The 18,680-nt window shown below is 40.6% G+C and overlaps 1 protein-coding gene across 5 annotated transcripts in view; it reads left to right on the forward strand.

The window, feature by feature from the left end:
• LOC105833601 (putative transcription factor capicua) overlaps nt 1-18,680 on the forward strand; it is a 52,536-nt gene continuing 33,856 nt past the window's right edge. For 4 of the 5 annotated variants that reach the window (XM_012675444.3, XM_012675450.3, XM_012675448.3 and 1 more), the window contains exon 1: nt 1-1,053. The gene's annotated coding sequence lies outside the window, so the exon portion shown is untranslated. The remainder of the gene's footprint in view (nt 1,054-18,680) is intronic. The other variant, XM_012675449.3, reaches the window with a different exon arrangement.

Below are 18,680 nucleotides of genomic sequence, written 5' to 3' on the forward strand. Positions count from 1 at the left end.
GCGCGCCGGTGCTACGGCCAGTGGGCACGGGTATCTGTAAATGGCGCCTAGCCGCGAGCGTCGGCACGTCACGGACTTGTCTTTCTCTCTCTCTTTCTTTCTCTTCCTTTCGCCCCGTCGTTCGTTTTCGACGGTAGTAGTCCCTGGTGCGAGAAGCGGGCCTGCCGCGCGCGTAAGTCCGCGGTGAACGCCTCTTTTTCCGAGAATACGAAATACCATCCGGAACCCGTGGTGTCGTGCGAGGTGCGATCGCAAGTGATCGCGAGTGCGTGCATCGTCTACGATCTCTCTCTCTCTCTCTCTCTCTCTCTCTCTCTTTCTCTCTCTCTCTCTCTCTCTCCCCCCTCCTTCCTCTCTCTTCTTCTTCCTACTCCTCCGTCTCCTCTTCGCATCTTCCGGCCCGCTACCTGCCTCCTCTTCCCCTCTCCCTTCCTTTCTTTCTCTCTCTTTTACTCGCCGCCAACGAGACGTGTCCCGTGCGCCGTGTTCGCTTCGTGTGTTTCCTCCGCGATTCGGAGTAATCGTGGATCTCTCTCTCTGGTGTGTGCGCGTCAATGCTCAGTGGCGCCCTTCGTCGAATTCGCGTGCAGGCAACATGGAGGAAGGTGCGGTGGTGCTACGATAGTGGTTTCCAAGCGCGGAGAGTGCTACGCGACGACGACGACGACGACGACCGCAGCGCCGTCGCGGTGCCTGGAACGACGTGTGTATCAACTCCTATCGTCTGCTACCGCTGCTACTCCGCTTCCTTGCCCGTCGTCTCCTCCGCTTCCTCCTTTTCCTCCTCCTCCTCCTCCTCTTCTTTCTTCTCCTCTTTCTCCTCCTTCTCTCCTCCGTCACCTCCTTCGGCCACCTCTCGCGTCTCCTTCCTCCTCGCGTCTCTTCTTCCTCCTTCCTTGGTGACTACAACGACGACGACGACGACGACTACGACGACGACAACGACGACGGCAGTAGTGGAGGCGACAGTAACAGCAACAACGAGTCAAAGCGCCGCCGCCGGTTTCCTCGCCTTTGTTCGGACCGGCGATCACGTCGCCGTGGATCCTACAGGTAAAGAACATACTCGAAATTTTACGAATCTTCTCCTCCTTCCTCTTCTACGGACACGGAATGCTCGTATCTTACTTCCTCCTCCTCCTCTTTCTCTCTCTCTCTGTCTCTCTCTCCTCCGTCTCCTCCACCGCTTCTGCCTCCCTTCGTCCCGTCCCGCCGCCTCGTTACAGGACTCGACCATTCCAGATCGGAGAGTGGTGGATGGAAATGTTTATGTGCTCACGATGAAAAAGAGAGAGATAGAGAATCGAACTCTCTCGTTATTCTCCTTGCCCCATTGCGCGCGCGAGAGAAAGAGGCGTCTTTAACGTTTCATCAACCGTGCTCTTCATGAATGTCGAAGAATGGACGTTCGGGAGCGATTCTCTTTGTCCTTTCCTCGCTAATCCTCCTCCGGAGGAAACTCGTCTGTTTATATCTGCACGGAAAGCCGGGGTTAACGTTCGCGGGAACGACCCTGTGCGACCGATTCGTTTTGTGCTTAATTAAATACAACACGAGACTCACTTGTTTTTAAATACAAAAGGAGAAAATGAGAAACAGAGAGAGAGAGAGAGAGAGAGAGAGAGAGAGAGAGAGAGAGAGCTTGTTTGACTGGCGCGTTTTCAAAAATAGGTCACTATGGCACCTAACGATACATAGTAACATATATTCGCGAGATTAATAACGGCGAACAAAAATACATCACGTTACCCTGAAGTCGCAGGACTCGCTGGAAGATCGAGGCAAATTAAAAAAAAAAAAAAACTCTTGCAAAGCGACGGGGGAAGATTGCTCCATCGGTGGTCGAACGTCAGGAGAGATACACCGAACCGGAAAACCTGCCAGGCGAACGATGCCTCTTCTTCCCTCTTACGTTTGAAATTTCTATCCGTCTCGTATTTTCAGAGTGCGCTTCGCGCTTACATATTCAATTTAAATAAATTCTCAGGCGTTACGACTTGGCGGTCGACTTGGGGAAACCGAAAGCGAGGAGTTAGATTTCCCTCTCGCCGGCTCTCTCGCGTTTCGCGCGCGCGAATTCGTCCCCGCGGGAATCGCTCGCGCGCGCTCGCATGGCGACGCGTCCGCGAATCGATACGCCACACTTCGGTCGCAGTTGCACTCCGGCTCGCCGGCTCTTTAACGTGGTGCATCGATAAGAGGTCCCCGCGGAGGCGTTATTATCGCGCGAATACGCGCGCCGCGGCTCCTGCCGCTCGTAGTAGTCGTCTCGTGTGCCGCGATATTCCGCGACCCGGCGTGGCATCCCCCCACATCGCGCTCCGGGGTGAAACGTCCTTATGCAGCAACGGGAGGAGGGGGGAGCGAAGAGAGAAGAAAAAGATGCTGCATCTCTTTTTTTAACGTCGAGTATTTTGTTGTATTTTTTTTTTATAGAAAACTTTCGGAAAAAGATGGAGGGGAGGGGGGAATTTTCAAATGCTCGTCGTTAAATGCGAAAAAGTTTCTGAAATAATAACAGTTTAATATTGATTTTTGCATTCATGAGCTAACGTCCAGAAATAAATACACGTATTCAAGTATGATACGTTCGCCTGCCTACATTCGCACCACCGTAGTTGGTAATAAGGAACGGAGTCAGGGTCGCCTCGCGTGTTGTCATCTACAGTTCTTTGTTTAGGAGACACCAGGAGGCGATGATCCTCACGGCCGGATTATGACAATCGGGTGAATCGGATTGCGCTGATCGCCGTTGAAATCCGTCTTATCGTTCACTCGTTGGACGATCGACCGACCGATCAATCGATCGATCGATCGATTGGGCCGTCCATTCGTCCGTCCGTTGATCCGTGAGAGACGGCGAACATGTGTTCCGCTCGTCGTCGAATCGTGGATAAGGTCGGGGAAGAGAGAGAGACAGACAGAGAAAGAGAGAGAAAGAGAGGGGGAGGGGGGAGAAGCGCGTGTTACGATCGCGTTGCAACGCGTAAGCTGGTGTGTGAGCCTCCTCGGCCGATTCCCTCCTTCGTACGAAGAGTTGCGTGCGAGAGTCACTTTCGCGTAACACAATAGGAAAAGTTCGCTCTTGCGGATCGCGTCTCGTTGCGCCGTCGCCGCCGCTGATAACGCGGCACGCAACTCCGGCGCGTTCTTGAATAAAAAAGAAAAGGAAAGAAAAAACGTATTGCGGTTACAAAAAACACGATGTGTTACAACACATGTACCACGCGAATCTTATTACGTCGCGCGCAAGGTTGACATTTATACTTAATTATCCTTGCTCCTCGGGAAACGAGCCGCGCTCTGATCGATATATGCGGTGACACAACACATTATTGTCATTTACTGTATTGCCCTACTATTTGCATCGGAAAACGAATGTTTTAATTGTTAATGGGCTCGGGATAGATGAAACGAGAGATATATCACAAACAGATTTTAACAAATGAGTTATTATTTCAGGTAATCGTTACGTATTAAGTATTATGTAATTTCTTAACGATTACATGTGCGGTAAAAAAATAATAATACCGCGCAACTGTGGATGAAACTTAAAGCAATATTTACACACACACACACACACGCACGCGTAATTTACTTAATATTTTTGAACCGTGAAAAATTGTTCGCTTTATTAAAACTTATTAAAAAATTATAGAGAATTTAGAAAATTATAAACAAAAATTACAAATAAATAATTTAATCAGACGATACAAAAGCGCATCTTATTTGCACATTTGAAGCGGAACGTTTCAGGAAAATTCCCTTTCCATTTTATTATAAATAAACAAATAAGACATTTAAGTTCTCGATCCGGTACGAGCAGTTAATATTTATAACACAATTTACGGATCAGCATATCGGCATTAATTACTACGAATTTGTTTATCCAAAAATTTTTTGCCCTCATTAGGTTCTTATGGAATATAACATCTATTGTTCTCTTTTCCATAAAAAAATTTACAATCCCGCTGATGACTCTAAATGAGTCGAAATGATCGTCTACTATTTATTATAATAAAAGTTTATTTTACAAAAGTTTATTTAACTCACGTCTTGCAATCCGCGCCGAATACTTTCATCATCCTTCATTCATATCTTATAAATAAATTATCCAATTTAAAATGTAATGGCGCTTAGTACAACGAAAGAAGTGTTATCGGGACAGATTCAATGCAGGCTCACGAATAATTTCCTTTCCTCCTCGATCCTCTCGAAGCGCATTGACCACTCGATTGCGTCATATCACAGCGAAGAGTGAGAGGGGGACGGGGGGCTAAATGGGGAAAAGGAAAAAGGGAAAAGCGTTAGAAACGAACGGACGATCGTTCGCCGGTTGAAGGCGCAGGTGAAAATGCAATTAGGTTCCGCGTTACGCGCGGCTGACGCGAAAAACCGCACGCGTGACGTGCCGCGATGTGACGTGGCGTGCGTGCGTGCGTGCGTGCGTGCGTGCGCGAAATGTAAATGCGTCGACGCAGGAATTATACGGAATCTACTTGGAAATAGACATCGCCGGAGGGGTGGAGGGCGGGAGGTAGACGACCGTCGGAATCGTTTTAATCAACCGGCGACGTAAATACTCCCGGATCGTTATCCGTCTCCGCGTCTTTTGCGGTTTCGCCCTCCGTATCGCCCTGCCAAACTTCACGTCGCCCGCTAATTACGCGTAAACGCGCGTGGATTAGATTACTTTGAGATTACTTTCGCTTCTGGGTCAGAAGCGCGAGAGAACTTCCAGACTGCGGTCTATAACCGCGCAACTGCAACCTCCGATTTGAATAATTTATTTTTATTTATTATTCGACTTGTTTCCCCCGCAAATGACTTACGTTTTAATGCCGAACAATTTAATTCCGGAATCCGTAATTGCGCATAGATTAAGACGCGATCGATCCCCCCCTCTTCCTCCCCCGAAAAATTCCCGACACGTTCACTTTAATACTTGATACGTCCTATTTTTGATGCAGAATTATATATAATAAAATTATAACATTAACGTAATCGTATTTTAACGTTTCACTATAATAGAGGTTTATTGAATTAGAGGAATTTGAGAGAGATTGATTATCAAGAAAATTCGTAGTATGACAGCGGCGAAAAATATAGCCGTCGATGTCTATTTGCGAGTACATCTATACAATATGCATTACCGTCTATCCCGCGTGCGCGCGAGCGCGCGAGCGCACGTGTGCGACCCCCGTAGAAACCTGTTTCTTCGTGACAAGTTATTTGGATCGCGGACGATCCTCCGTCGCAGGTTTAATTTCTGCACCGAGCGTGCCGGCGCATGCGTCACGACACAGCTCCTCTCCTATTCTCACCGAATAATTTACGGCACGTGAGCTCCACGGGATCGAACGCGTTTATGAGAGCTCGACCCCGGCATCGCGGATGAATCAGACGGGGGGGGGGGAGGGGAGAGAGAGAGAGAGAGAAAGAGAGAGTGACGTGAGCGGAGTGTGCGCCGGGACAGTCAAGCCCGTGCAGCTCTTTACAGCAAACGTTATCAATTCCAAGTACTATCGAGCATGTATATCGTATATAAACAAAAGTTTATAGTCAGGTAGCGGCTGAGAGCGGTACAGAGGAAGCAACATTTTTACTTGCTAGAATATTTCGCATAAAAATTCACCATTTAATGTTTAATTTTATGTTTAATTTTTTTTGTGTATTTTTTGCAGGGAAAGGAAGAGATATGTTATTCACTTTTAAATATATCTTTTGTATATTATTTATATACATTGCGGAAAATGCATAGCGATTATTTGTGCCGGGAAAACAGCTTTTTCTTTCGGCAAAATTGCATCTGAATAATACTTTTTTTAAATGAGAACAATTTAAAGTTTACGAGCCTGCTCTAAAAATTGCATGAATCTGATGTGACACAAGCAAAGATGGTACGCCTTTTATTTTGTTAAAGGTTTTAGATTAGCTATACGTGATATCTAACAAGCGCTATTTTTAATGTATCTTACTTAATAAGAGAATATTTTCTAACTGATACTACTGAAGTAATGGCTGAAAGTAAAATAAGTAGATTAGATAAAACATGAATAATTTTGATTTAAAGTGTTGTTTTAACATTCTGAAAATGTTTGAAATGTAAGAGTAACACCTTGAATTCAAATTACACGTGTTATCTAATCTATTTATTTTAATAGCTGCTTCAGTAGTATCAGTAAGGAAATGTTCTCTTATTAAGTAAATTGTATTAGAAATAAAGATATTATAGTTGTTATAACATTTTTAGCGTTAGTAAAATAGCATGTAGAAGCTTGCAACAACATTGCTGCAACGCTACAACATTATATATTGCAGTGCAATACGTTGCAGAGACAATAAAACAATTTTTTACAGTATTTAGCAATCTACAGCAATGTTTTAAAAATGTTGTGAAAAATAATGTCCTATGCTTCATTCGCCGAGTTACGGCTATCAGATAAACACAATTCTACCTTTTTGTAATTAAAATTTACACAATATAGAATAAAAGGCAGCATTACGAAATTTTTTACTTACATTTTAATTTTAACGAAATTATTTTGCAAAGAAATTTTAAAATTGAATTAAAAAATTAAAATAAATGATAAGACGTATATTTTGACAGTAAAATTTTTCATTCTTCCGTGAAAATTCATTCAGAGACATGCAATTTTTGGAACTTATACATGCATTGATATAATAGCAGCTGAAATATTTTCAGAAACACCAAAATTATATTATAATATTGCTGCAATAATGCATTGCAATATTTCTAAAGACAAACATTTTATTATTGTTGTATGCAATGTTGCAATCTTGTGATGAAATATTTCTGCAATGTTACATCAATTTTTCTGTACCATATGGGTGCCTATTTCTACGAGCGTTGCTCCTGATTCGTACATAATCTAGAATGTTCACTTTTCAATCTTAAATTATTTTCATTAAAAAAATACTACTGGGATGAAATTTTGTCAAACAAAAAAAAAATTGTTTTTTTCTTGATTACGGACAATCACATTGTGTATTCCGTATCCGTGAATTTCTGAACACCCATACTATCATATATTTTTGTTTTATACATATATATGATATTTTTTGAATAAAACTATATTTTAATAAAATTAAAATACCTTCTATTGTTTCTTTTAAAGCATTGTTAACAATTGCAATAAAATTTTGTTCTGATAAAGAATTTTTTTCGCACTAATAACTGTCAGACTTTTTATATAACTCCTTGTTCATCTTTCAATAATATATATCTATTATACCTAATATGTATGCATCGCGCATGTAACATACTCGCTGGATGATGATACTGAATAGATGATGATCCTGTTCGACGTACAAGCGCTAAGCGAGTATTACATACGTGATACTTACATTAGGCGTATCGCCCTTATGTGAAGCGTTTCGTAAATGCGTATCGCGTAAGCGCATGGGATCTTGATTCATCGGCGAACAAAAGAACTTTCGCTGTGCACGGGTCACCGATGCAACACGCACGAGCGACGAACTAGGTGGTCGCAATGCCCCTCGCACGTGCGATAACGCCGACGACGACGTTGACGTATCGAGAGAGATAGAGGGAGAGGTATATCTTTTCTTCCAACAGAATCTTCGCGAGACACCTCTCGCCACCACACATATTCTCCCGATATTGCCCCCGAATACTTGACACGAGACGCGTCTCTCTCAGTTTCTCGGAAAACATTATACCCGTAGTCCCGAGCTAAAACAATCAATGTCATTTTATGCTTTAGAGATAAACGAGCGAATGTTCTACACCTGAGTACCTGACACTTGTAGGTAGTATGATAAAACGAGGAATCGATTAAAATTAAATGGAGTATATTTAAATTGGAAACATTTCGCTGGGATAAAGGTGGATTGTATTTGTATATGTAATTTACACCTGACTTTAATTGTATATTTATTTAATTTTATTAGATATTAAATAAATAAATATATATATAATTTTTTATTAGACATATATACATATACATATTTATTTTGTATTATTCTTTTATAACAAACGTAAAGTATTGATTATTTGCTATGTGGAAAGATAAAAAATTTGAATAATAGAAATAGCTATATGATACAATTCTAACAATAAATAGTTAAATCTGTATTTTAAATCTGATTATTATTTTTTTATGTCAAACAAAATTTTACAAAAGAGAAGAAATTACTGATACGAATTTATCACAACAAATGAAATTTGTTATTCTAGTCGAGCTAGTTTGGCTACAGTAACAAATTTTATTTGTTGTCCTGACAAATTCGTACCTGCAATTATGATTTCGTTGTATTAACAAAATATATTTGCTAAGAACAGACTGTTTTATTTTCAAAGCAAATTAATTTGATTCTACGGACAAATTTACTTAACAAAATTTGATTGTACTGACAAAACATATTTTGCTGTAAAGATCAACATCGTGAAAAATTAGTTATAATAACAAATTTTTTGCTGTCACAACGAATATGCCTTAGCAACGATGGTTTTGCTGTCACAGCAAAACTATTTTTTTCCGTGTAGGTTAATATTGAAGTCTTCTCTTCATAGTCGATTCATATTTAATTTATTATCTTAGATATCATCAATCACAGAGCCGTATTACCATCTCAAGACACTTGAGATATGGCTTTGAAATAAGATTTGACTATGAATACTGGTCTAAAATAGGGAAAATAAACGTAAATGAATTGAGGCATGATATTTTTTATTTTAATTAACATTTTCGTATTTTTTTCCCTTTATAAAAAGACTTGTATAAACAAGTCATCTTGTTAAGTTTATAAGTTTATAAGTTTAATGTAACATTGACAAATGATTAATATCAGTAATCACATTCATATTTATTTTGAAAAAAAAAAAATTGTACGTTATACTTTTTTTATTCAAAATTGTCTCTTTGCCAAATTGTGCCCTTTTCACATCTTTAATACGAAAATAAAGAGGCAACGCAACGTATGTAGGTATTTCATGAAAGCCGCTACGTTTCTCTTCATATTTTTAATGATCGACTTACGAAGCATCATTTCGTCAGAAAGCAGATTAAATAGGAATTGTCAGGCGACGCCCGCACTCTTCGTTCCGTATTTACGGAACGAATCGATTCCGAATGAATGTGTTGCTCACGTCTTCGCTCGGAATAAAGCGGATAAAAGAGACTCTGTCTGTCTCTCACTTTCTCTCTCCCCCCCCCCCCCTCTCTCTTCCTCTCTTTCTCTTTTTTCTAGCCCACGGGGTGCCAGGGGTCCTCCTTATTCGACGGCTCGTCCGATCCTGGTGAAATCTGTTGCTAACCGGGCGACGACGCTTCACAAAGGCCACGAGGAAGCGCGTCGAGACGCCCGCGAACACGCAACCGCCGTGGCTTGCGCACACACATATACGCGCACGCGCAAGCGCGTAAAACATACACATACGCGGAACGTACGCTTACGTTGTCGTCGTGCGGATCGTGCAAGCGCTCCGGCAGGTATATGTAATCGTAAGATTGCAGCCGAGCGTACTCTTTTAATAGACGATAGACTAGTCTTATAGACGCGTGGTAGACGTCTTATAGACGTCGTCCACGGTCAATGCTTGGCACACGCTGTACATACGACAGCATTGAATGAAATATTTTCAGAACGAGCGTAAGTTCCGTTTCATGTCGAATATATACGCGACCGTGCGATACGTCCGTGGCGCGATGTCGAGGCGTATCCGAACCACGAGCCAGCAAGGACGAACGACCACGAGCGAACGTTCAGGAATGAACGTGTGGCGAATACAACGAGCGCTTTTCCTTTGATTCCGCCGACAGGAGAGGACTCCGTCCGATGTGAATTTGGACTCGTTTGTATTCGCGACGTTCTTATTCACATTTACTGAAATAAGTTGGTTCGCATTCGTGTTTGTTCGCGTTTGTCGTCTGGTCTGGCATCTGTTTCATCCTCAGGATAAAAATCTACTTTGTAAAACAAGACCCGCCTCGGGAAATTTGAACTTTCTTAGACGGTGGGTTTTGTCTAATAAAGTTTACGTGGTCGTTTCTTTTTAATCTTATCTGTAATTATGTTGCCAGTTATGATTAAGCAAATCGGAGAAAAATGAAATAATCTGTTTCTTTTTTTTTAATCTTGCAATTGTGACATAATTTGGCTAATTAATGAAACATTTGGTAATCTCGAAATGCAAAACTGCAAAGTTTATCTTTACATCTTTTACTATCTTTTTATTGCAGACGAATTACAGAGGCTATACGTTATAAATTAATCAAATTATTCACAATCGAATTTCTTGCAACAGGAGTTGTATTTGTGATGTCGTTTAACTAAATTCTCACACATTACGAGATTAGATAAAAAAATCTACGATGGAATACGATACCAAGCGCAAATTTGTGCCAAACTTTTAACATTCCATGTACTCTGACAGATCTCACAGTATTCTTTGTGTAAATATACTATCATGAATTAAATTTGCATAACAATATTCTTATCAATGGATGATTTGCGTAGCGAGGGGAACGGGAATTCCGTAGTAGGTAGTCATAACTCTCGTTGCTATACCTACCTCTTTATGACTCACGCTTTATTACTATTCGTGAAAAACTACGATTAGTCGTACCCGAGTACGACGTTTAAATGATGTGTCAATAATTGAGACCGATTTACGTCAGCAAATTACGACATGCACTGCATAATTACGTTTTTTTTACGCTCGGAGTCACGTTTAAATTTTTTTTAATCACTACGTTTTTCGGTTAGAAATCTTTGAATAGTTAACTATACGTTATCGCGAAACGAGATTTATCACGCTTAATTTATTACTCGAGTGAAATGTCACACTTAAAAATACCGTCTACTGTTGGAACTTATCGTTTCATCCTGTCCAGTGCTTTCATCTCCAGCGCATTTCTGCCTGAAATCGTGCATGGATATATAGTTTCTCGAAGTTGATAAAACAGCGATGAATTTTTTGTTCTGCAGTAATAAACCTACGATACGTCCACAATCACTTTACGCGACCGCGCAAAAAAGTATCAACAAAAACAGTATATGATTGCAACGAGTGATGATATCTGCAACTTTCTAGAGCTCATTAAGGAAATATAGGAAGGAAAGAAGAAAGGAAGAGAGGATATCATATATAAATTTTCAAAATAATGAAAAAATTATAGATTATTCTATATTGCATTTGAAAGTAATACAAAAAATTTAGGGATTTTTTTCTATCTTAATTAAAAATTTAAGTAAGGAATATGCTTTATAGTAAAAATGTATGAAGGAATAATGACAAAACTCTGAATTTTTTAATATAAGTACTTTTATTATTCAAGATGATTTAAAGTAAAGTTTTAATACGATGCAGAGATTATTTATTATTTCATAAATAATATTCGAACATGCCGTTATCCAAATCTGCGGCAGCTTTGCGCAGATTCTTTACAATTTTCATACATTCAGAGTAAAAACATTTCGGGGAATATTCACTAAAGATGAATAATATCTACTAATGATTCTTTTCATGTTAAAGCTCGCTCGCTCGCTCGGTATGACGAAATGAGCGGTGAAAATAGTTTTTTCCTCGGTATTGTACATCTCGAACGTCATAATACACGTTTTGATCATGTGTTTCAATTGAGGTGTGCCGCCATAATATATCTTTCCTCCTCTCTCTCCCTCTCTTTCTCTCGATGCATGATTAAACAAATGGTATTACGCTGCGTTGGCCGTTTCCTCGAAAAAGTTTTATGGCACGAATTCATGCGTATAGTTTTTAAGCGAGGAAGAAAAATAGCTTTTTAAATTAACATACTAATACTCAGTTAAGAGTAAGTATTCATTAATATCTTGATCGACAGTTTACCCGCCAGACTTTCGTTTGAAAGAGTCTTGTGTATTGTACACGTAGAATCATTTATATTATTAATAATAATTTAAAAGAAGTTAGTAGTTATTTTCTAATAATTAGACGTTATCGATAATTTACGAGAAATCGTTAACGATTTTGAAACACGCGTTTAAAGTTCCACATACATTCGAATGACTTCTCCATAGAGAGTGCTATCTCAGTCACGATTTGAGATTACGTGGCGATCTCTTTTTTTCTTGCTTCTTGCCTATCAGTTTCAGCAACGTAATATTTATTCTCGAAGTGGCGCAAAGTGGCGACAATTTGGTCTTGTCAACATGTTTCCAATATTGATTTTGTAAAGGTTTTATCTTTATGTCTATTTTTAGTTTTACCTTTCTCGTGCTGATTTCCCCATTTTCCTACGCTCGCTCGCGAGGCAATTCTGGCAAGCAATCGGAGGAAGCAAAACGGGCACGCGGTAAAATATAGAGAGCAAAGTCCTTTCACCAACACAGTGTAAATTTCTTAATTTATAGTATATTACGCTCGAAACGTTACTTGTGTGGAGTTGGAATCTAATGGATCTTAGCGTGTGGCTCTAGAGGTAATGGAAGTTGTTCTTTGATTACGCGAACTGTAACTTTTACGATTATGACCTCATGTTGTATATTATCTTTGACTGAGTTTTTTTTTTAAATCATGTTATACTTAACTTTCATTGTTGGCGCAAAACCCGAGAGTCCTCTCCAGATTTATAAATATTTGTATACAATAGCGAAGGTTAAAGAGCTTAGAAAAAAGGTCTTTAACTGGAGTTAATGAGACTTGGTTAATGTGAACGACCTATCTTTGTTATTTCAGCTTCGTAAACGGCTACGTTTTTTGTTTTTGAAAAAAAAAAAGGTAAATCAATTTTTCGAAACGACGACTAGCTATGCGATAAATCTTTCTCCCTTCTTCGAGAAGAAGTATATAACTTTGCCAGCGTATATACAAAGTATATTCTCGTGTTCTCAACTTTGACACTTGGGAGCCGTAAATGCCTCGAAGTCGTTGCAGCTTGGGGAAACGCGCGCGGGAATTGATGCGGACGCGTCAACCGGCGCGAGCACAAGTAAAGAGTAACACGTGAAAACGGGGGAGATACGCGCGGATGACGCAAGTGTGTACGGTAACTTTCGATTGATTCTGCGTCGGTTATAATAATAGCGTGCGAGATGGGGGGTGATGGTAGACCGCTGCCGGGCAGTCTGGGCTTCCGCGCGACTGATTACGGGGTGCGGAGGCGATCGCGTCAAGACGATCAACCAATGTCGTCTATCAATCGTTCCGCTCGTCGATCAGCTACTTCTCGAGTGGTGATATTTTTATCACACACACTCTCTCTCTCTCTCTCTCTCTCTTTTTCTCTCTCTTTCATTCAGAGAACCCATGCGAATAGCGGTGTAAAATCGCAATCAAGATACCTTTGTTAACAGCGACGAGACCTGTGCTAATGACGATTATGACTCTTAAGTTCTAACAGAGGCATTGCGCGATAAATAAATGCAGAAATCGTGTTATCGTCCCGTTACCGCGCGATACGCTGGAAGAAAGAAATTGTATTAAGGACTCTGACCGAGCATCGTCTTTCCTCGCGATATCGAGATAAATGTTGAGCGTAATCGCGCGGAGCGGCGGCGTCTTTTACCACCGTTAAGATAAGCTAACGGAGTCCGCGTGAGATCCGCCATAAACACACTCGAAAAGACGGTGACCGTAAACATTGGCTGTTGTCAGAGTTATCTCTCTTTCTCTCTCTCTCTTTTTCCCGATCTCGTATTTTACTCATTTGTCATCGTGCAGCGCGTGAGTTTAAAGTGGCGTTTGAAATGTTTGTTGCCGTTAACGACATTTGCATTTGCGACATCCTTCTCTCCTTTCTTCTCTCTCTCTCTTTTCTCTCTTATTCTCATGTTTTTCTTTTACTCTTAAACAAAATGGGTCTCGACTATCTTGAAAATTATTCAGGTTTAAAACAGACGTGATTTGTCAGGTTTAATATTGATAAAATTTCAAGCTCGAGGTGTATTTTTTTGCAACTTTTAAACAAAAAAAGTTGATAATTTCTTTAAGATTTATTTGATCATATTTAAAACGGGACATATTGAGGGTGAATTTATTTTACTCGTAACAAATAAGTGACAGACATATACAAATATAAAACTATATTTCAAAACTATATTTGTCATTTTTCCATAATCGTTGCAGAAATTGTGGTGGAAAATTGTTTATTACGATTAATTGTTCATTACATATTGAAATAGCTTCTGCTCCAAGCTATACGACAGATGTGATATTTTTCGCTATCAATTTCTCGATAATAATGAAAGGTTTATTAGATGCTTATCGTCACAATCACATTAAAATTAATTATTAATATTTCTTCACATGAGAAAACAGTTTGACTTTAAAAGATAATCGTCTTAAAAAGACTGTCTTCCTTCCCTCCTTTCTCTTTACCTCGAAATATAATAGTGCTGCTTATAACTCATAAATACTTGATATCTAATTGACAGACGGAAACGTTTAATTTATTTGTTGTTATATAATATCCTTAAAACTTTTCTCATCTTTTTTTTTAACATTTACCTGTTATTTTATATTCAATGAAAAAACAATAATGCCGATGCAACGATCGCACACTGCGTCACCACGCGCCATTCAATCCTCTCCTCCTCCTCCTCTCTCGCTCTCTCTCTCTCTCTCTCTCTCTCTCTCTCTCTCTCTCTCTTTTTCTCCTTTCCTCTCTTTGTCTCTCGCTATTTGCGACTTTTCATTCATCCGTCGCTGTTGCAACGACAGCGATGAACAGGCACTCGACTGTTACGTGCTTTGAACGTCGTCCGCGTTTCTTAACGACCCGATATGACGAGTTCGGGATCCTTTTGCGACCCGCGGCCACGACTGGTTATTTGCGCGACTTAAATAGCGATCGATACGCGCGCGCCCGCCGTGTGCAACGAGCAATGAAAGAAAAAAGAGAAGAGCGAGCGCGGAAAGGGGAAGACAGAGAGAGAGAGAGAGAGAGAGAGAGAGAAGAACTGGCATGACACGGACACTCGTCCTACCCACGCACGCACGCACGTACAGAATAAGCGAGGCGCGTGCGACGTTATATAATTTACTATTGGCCGGCCGCTCGCTCGCGCGCGTCCGCTTCGTAATCTTCGATAAGCCGATCGTGACTCCGCAAATCGTCTCGAATCCATCCCGATAGATCCCGCGGGAGGTAAACGCGACGCTCGCGCGAACAAACTCGGAACGACGGTATAATCGACTATCGGACGTAATCGCGTAGCTTCCACAAGGGTGGACTTGATTTCTGAAATTTCCAAGTTAACGTAGGTCACGCGACATTTGCCCACATTGTGAACGTTGTAAAGTTGTATCAGGCGTGTATGGCGGAAAAAACTTTTTTTTTTTAAGATGGTGCCTTGCTTGCGTGAAATTTTATATACTTTTTTTTTCACAATCGCAGTTTACAGGGCACGATAATCTTCGGTATATAAAACTCGTAAGGACACGATCCCCCGTGCGAAGAGGGAGTATTAAGGGTTAAAAGGCCACGTGCTATTTGCGGACAATCTTCCTCGCGCGTGTCTCGTGGTGTCGTAAAAGTGATTTGCGGCTCCTCGCGTTTGCCCTTTATCCACTTTGTCGTGGGGTAAAGGTGGATTCAGACGAACGCGATCACCGATCGGCACGAACGAGACATGCGTTCTCCCTCGACAAGATGTGGAATTACGAACGTAAAGATTTCGCTCGTTATACTCGCGGTAGCGCGCGTTCGCGCTCGTCGGCCGGGTCGTTCGTTCGCGCTCGTTCGCGCATCTCGCTCGGTCTGAAATCACCTTAACGTGCTCAGGTGGTCGTGTGTACACCTTCGCGGTGACTGTACAGAGGAACGGGGGGCTTGTCATATCGGTGGCGGCGACGGCGGTCGCGCGCATGCAGCCGAGGCATGTGTGTGCAAATTATACGCGGACCAGTTGCGAGGGGAGAATGAATGTCTAGCGGTGTGCACGTGACCCGAGACCAGCCAATAGGCCGCGGCCCATTCAACAGCATCTCACCGACCAGTGCCGTACCGAATATACGGCTGGTCTTACTCGGATTTTTTTTTTCGTCTTACTCCCTAAAATCTTGTAAAGTGAAGAATTATTCGAAAAATTGCACGAACTCAATTTTCAGTTTGCCAGAGTGAAGAGATAATTTTTTCGGCTTGTCGCTCGGTCGCAGAATACAGAGGTTTTGTCGAGTCTCTAGAAATCTTTTTTTTTTTTATCCGGCAACTGGATCGATACACTCGTCTAGTTTGAGTAGGTTTGTCAATCGTTCGCAGGTGCGGTTCACACGGAGACTTACCTGACGCCCCCTATAAACTGAGGACACGTTTACAGAATTGATGACGAATTGATCGCGATTTCTCCCGTGATAATCCCGCGGAAGAGGTGGAGATGCACTTCTCAGGCGAATCTCTGGCACAATGGCACAATCGCGGCTCTATGTTTATCTACTACTTCAGTATCTGTTTGCATTTCGATACCGTCAGTGAGTATCGGCGCGCGATAATTCTCGGACCGACGTCGAAAATTCCGAGTATCCGCTCGACAATATACGCGCACATTGTTGTGCGTCGGCATACACTATGCTCGTTGTTGTTGATTACATACACGCATATAATATCCCCTTTTTTCTCTTTCTCTCCCGGCCTTCTCTCTCTTTTTCCGCTTCTTATTCCGTCCGCGTTACGCGTGTGTACGGCGGCAGGGCCGCACGTGGCCCCTCGACCGTTTGATCAAAAAGAATAGAATAATTGTCATCTGCGAGAGGTACACGCAACTTGCAAATATTTTTCCTCTCTATTTTTTAAAATATCTCATAGAAGCTTCATTAATCGATCACAAAAAAACGAAATGAAAATTGTAAATAAAAAATTAATTATCTATAATGACTAATTATAAGTCACATTTTTCTCTCCAATTTTTCTTCCCGAAATTGCTTAATTGTACTTTATTTTGGTCATTACGTATTTGATCATTTCCCCAATAATTTATTTCTATAAATGAGAATCTTGGAGTAAAAAATCTTATTATACGTTTCGCTTCTCTCGACATGTATCTCCGGTAAATTTAATACAATTGTTACAATTTTACTTCTTGAAATTGTTTATTTATGTTTTAAGTGTCACATATTTTATGTGGCTGCATTTTTTAAATATTCCATTTCCATATAACATTATCCCTGTGGTACGAAATTACTCTCTATTATTACGTATCACTTTCGTTATTCTTTGTTGTTTGTGAAATTAATTCTCTTCTTCGTGCGTTCGTTACCGCATTCTGTTACGGCGGTCTATTTGTCCTCGCGTGTAACAACCGCCCCTGCTTGGCTATGCAGATAGCGAACGTGTGTACGGATGCAAGTGTGCGTGATGCGCACGAGTCGTCCCGAGCGTTTACTCACGGCGTACGAGAGGCCACTGTTATGCCAGATGTGTCTACTTTGTCTATGAGCCTCTCGCTCGTCGATCTTAATGTCGTGATCCCGCGACACTTGACAGAGAACAAAAACCCAGATTGCTCCCTACGAAGTAACTCTTAAAGAGAAATATCATTTCGAACAAGGAACTACATTGGTGCCGCATTGTCCACATTTCGAAAAAAAAAAAAAAAACTGAAAGAATCGAAACACGCGACAGAACGAAAGGAAAATATTATACTGAAAAATCGTGATTACGTGAAATGATTTACGCATTCTTCGTGAAGCGCGTGATTTATCAAGAAAAGAATCCTCTCAGTATTCGTGGCATAAATAGGCCAGGGAGATGCTCGTTCTTTTATGCAAAAATCTTCGAGATTTGAAAGATGTTTATGCTATTTTGAAAATCAAATTTTTCTACAGGAACGATAAAACGATAGATAAGGAAGAATGGGAAGTATAGAAAGTTAAAGTGGAATAAACTACAGATGAATAAAAATGTAACGAGTTAAAAAGCCGAAGTGAGACCGTCATGTCTCACAATGAGATTTTATGTTACGAAGAACCGAAGCGGAATGTGACTCGCTGATCCTTATTGTATGTGACGACAACGATAATAAATAAACGCGGAATTGGATTCGATTTCTTATTTTTTCACTATTCAGAGGCAACTCGAGACTCTGAAATAGCATATGACCTGGTGATGTACCGGCGTGATTCATAGACGGTCGTGATCCAACTAGCAGTTGCTGATGCGAAGCTATCAGCTGTGTGTAATCAGCTCGCGAAGAGAAGGAAAGAAAAAAGAGACAGAGAGAAAAGATACGAGATTCATAATCGTCTCGCTAAAAATACATGCATAACGTAACGCAGTCTGCAAGAATACTTGCCCGTTTTCTATTCGCCGTAACCTATTATAATGTAATTATTGATACATCGATGAATAAGTCAAAGCAACAGTAAATTACATCATAATAATTTTTTTTTTAATTTCCTTTCAATAGTAATCGATTAAGTTTCCGTGTACACGAATCGGACAAATGATTTGTTATATCTTCCTTATTTCGACACGTGACAGTTTTTAAATTATGATATACATTTAATATCGCTAATAATCTTTATTTATTATTTACATATGTTTTGTGTGGCACGTATTAAAAATTTTTCATTGGATGTTGTATTTTTTTCGCGCTTTTTGAAAGTGTAATTTTAAGTATTTTGATAATTTTATTTTGAATCAAAATGCGTTCTCTCTTTTTTCAAAAAGAGAAAACTGACTAGCTGAGCAAAAAATTTTATCATTTTTCAAGTGAAG

This window comes from Monomorium pharaonis, chromosome 4 (assembly GCF_013373865.1).
Source record: "Monomorium pharaonis isolate MP-MQ-018 chromosome 4, ASM1337386v2, whole genome shotgun sequence".
In the NCBI taxonomy this organism is placed as follows: Eukaryota; Metazoa; Arthropoda; class Insecta; order Hymenoptera; family Formicidae; genus Monomorium; species Monomorium pharaonis.